Here is a 3,651-nt window from a genome sequence, read left to right as displayed (position 1 = left end):
CCGCTGTATATATATGTCTGCTGAGTCAAGGCAGACAGGTAGTTTGTGACATGAAGGTCTACATGTCTTTATCCTCTTTTTCATGCAGGAGTGACTCGGTGCCCCCGCTGAGCGCTGGCAGCAGAGACACAAACCCTGTGTTGACACGATCAGGAGCAAAGATTGGGCCTTTTTGAAGCAGGCACGAGAAAAGAGCTGTAGCTTTGTTGTGTTAACGACAGGAACAATTAATGTGCGTGTGGTGACTCAGGAAGCCCACCTCTGGGACACAAAACGATAACATTGTGTGGATATTTGACCAAAGTAACAAATGTGAAAACAAGGACATTTTATCCAAAAGAAATGTTTGATGTAAAAAAAAACTAAAAGTCGTCTTCAAACAGTGAATGATGAAAACGCCTAAAAGTGGAGTAAATCATAATAAATGTGAACCAGTGAAGCTGGGCGGTACCTGACATGAAGTGTTCTGACTACAGGTTGTTCTAAGATTCTACACGGACTGGCTGAAAGAAAATTCAACTGGAAAGACTCACACACAGAATGATAACAGTTAAACGGTTTTATTGAGACAAAGTTCTTCGGTGTTCGAGCCCTGACAGAAGACGTCAGCAGGTTCTCTTCTCAGTGAATGCAYAAATATTTACTGAATTGTGGGCGAACTGCAGCAGCAGAGTCTGATTGGCAGCACAGGTTGAAGTGCAAATGTCCYTTTGTGAGGACCTGAGAATTTGACAAATGTGAAAAGTTTTAGCTCATAATTTAAATCTGGAATCAAAATAAGAATCGACAACTCATAAGACCCCCACCTGACGGATGTGGGGCATACCTTCAAATCAAAAACGAAGAGTCCTTTTTCTCCCACTGCAAYTCCCAACGCAATCAAAACTAGTTGTTCATTTATTTTCTAAGAAAACAATGACGTCACCATCTCGACAGGGTTCACCTTCACGAGTAAAGCTTTTGAAGATTTTTATCAGGAGAGAATTCTGAGAAAGTGTGTGCTGAGAGATAAATTGTCTAATTTGAGACGAGCTTGTTTACCTGCTTATCATGGGAGCCTGAGAATACTGAGAACGGCTGCGACACATGACACCCCCCCCACCTTGCAGGCACAAGAATGCGTGCTTGTGGTTTCTTAAGTAATGTCCACCCCCATCCCCTTCCCCCTGCCAAACATCCTCTTGTGTCTGTGAACTCCTGTCTCCCCCAGAGACAGGAAGAGGAAGCTGAGTGTTCAATTGTTTTCGGGAGCCAAACACCGATCAGGATTGCCTCTCCTCTGTTAATAAATGACATCAGAAGAATTGAAAGGAGAAGAGATAAATGGATGTTTGTCTGCTGTATCCCCTCCTCGGGTTGCRTTGAAGACCACTGAGCTGTGATGGTGGGCTTTGATGATCCAAGAAGSGGGAGATTGATTTTATTTTCTCAGCTGAAGACCCCCAGGGCTCTGAACCACTCTGGGGAACAATGACCCGCACAGGGAGCAGAAACCTTTGCTCTGTTTTCACCAAGCTGCACCAACAATGGAAAATAACTCTTTAAGAGCAGGTCTCTAAAGGCTTTTTAACAAAACATTTCTGCAAAATAGATGCAAACACCGGTTTATCTTCATGCTGCCTCTGACTGTTCACAAAACACCAGCGCCGGACAYGTCCTGCAGAGACAAGAGCTTTCAGAAATGAAGTGAACGTCGCAGAACCAGAGGATGCAAAAAGCACATTAAGATTGAAAAAAATGCGATTACATGACTGGATTTCTAAAATGCAAACTGGAAACATTAAATTAAAATAACGCAAAATAATTTTTTTAATAAAATGCGGATAAAACACTAACTGGAAAAAAAAACCTACAGGTCCATTTTAAAGAGAAAAAAATCTGTTATCTGGAGCTCCATGTCTTCAGGCTCCATGAGGAGATGGTCTCCGTTAGAACAAGAAAAATCAATGTGAAATTCATCATGCAAATTCAAAGGAGACTTATCATGCTTTTGAATCACATTTAAATCCTTCATTTAGGGTCTATATAAAGTGGAACCRCAATGCTTTGGTCTGAATCCCTCCTTATTGTGACTCCACAAGCCTCTCTTTCACCCCTTTTCTGAGGGGTGTCTCAGATCAACTCGTTTTGAGGCTGTCTCTTTAAATGCACTTCAAACCTCGCCCCCCTTTGGTTTCCAGAGCAGTTCTGTTTGATAGAGGAGTTTATGACTATATAGTGGCACATAAACCTTTTTAACAACATAGTTCAAAGATGTCAACAAGGGACGACTTGTCCATCCAGCCTGTTGGAGCCAGTCTGACCCAGAACCAAAGGAGAATGAAGACCACCAAATTGTAGTTGGTAAGCCCACAGCTTACATTTGTTCAGTCGCAAATACTGTGACGCAAAAGTTTAGAAAACTGAACGGGCTGAAAAATCGAACACCTTTATTTAACCARATAAAGCCCAATGAGATCAAGATCTCTTTTCCAAGGGTGACCTGSTCAGGAGGTCAGCAGCACACGTCTCAGGGTAGTTGACACAAAAGTTTACAGTGTAGAAAAAGAAAACTGTACAAAAATTACAGTAGCATTAAAAAGATTTAGATAATGAGTAGTACAAACAATCTAGATGAGGCAAAGTAATCTAGGCTTTGACTGTATGAAATGACATTAAGTCATTTATAACCCAAAATATAACCCAAACAGAATAYAAAGATATCCCTGCAGCACCATAAAGCCTCCAAGTCCACACAGTCAACCTGTTTGTTTCCACCTCAGCACGATGATGAACTCCTGATGATGATTCCTGTTTCTTTCCGACTCTAACGGTACACCTGCTGGCTGCTGCTCGAGGGTTCTGCTCATTAAACGGTCTCTGAGTTTGTATCGCTGTAAACGTGCAACGTGCAGGTCCAGGAGCCTGATATGGTGCAAATTGTRGAGGCTAACATTTGAATCGGGGTCAAACGTTGCGGTTGCTATTTCTGGTAAGATCSCATGCCCACCGTGTTCCAGCTGAGATTCTGCCATCCTGTTAAAATGTCAGAACCAAAGACAAGGTCAGATAAAAACACTGATAAAATGTTTTCAGTTTCATCAAAATGACTGTAACTATCATTTATCAACATTAAACCTTAGTTTAGAATTAAAAGCTCATTTTATGTAATTCTTGACTTTTATAGTTTTAAATGAACTCTGGTTTGAAAATTACCTTATGATAAAGTTACAAAGTTTTCAGTCATGATCAGTACCAGTGTTTGAGCAGGTTGTGTGTTAAACCCAGACATCTAATCATTCTTACACTGTTCAGAGCTCTCAATCAACCTATGATGATAAAAACAACTTGTGTAGTAATAAATCCATTAAAATGAACAATAAAAAAACTGTTGGATTAATTATTAAATGTAAAACGAAGCTTCGGGGTGTAATCTGCCTTTTGTTCACTGACCGYTGCGAGGCACCAGCTCCCTGCAAACCCATCTACAGTACATTGATTTTAAAGTTTATGCTTCATTTGTTATTATGAATAAATGCAAACGATTTCACTAAAACAGTTCCTCCTCATACATCTGATGCCTTGACTTTTCAGAATTATGTTTTGTATAGTGGTATTAATTTATATTTTCAGATCTTCCAAGATGCCAATTATGGAACTCTCTGTGCATTG

Source organism: Austrofundulus limnaeus, unplaced genomic scaffold, assembly GCF_001266775.1.
Source record: "Austrofundulus limnaeus strain Quisiro unplaced genomic scaffold, Austrofundulus_limnaeus-1.0 Scaffold357, whole genome shotgun sequence".
Lineage (NCBI taxonomy): Eukaryota > Metazoa > Chordata > Actinopteri > Cyprinodontiformes > Rivulidae > Austrofundulus > Austrofundulus limnaeus.
The sequence above is the reverse complement of the archived record's forward strand: the minus strand, read 5'-3'. Positions refer to the sequence as shown.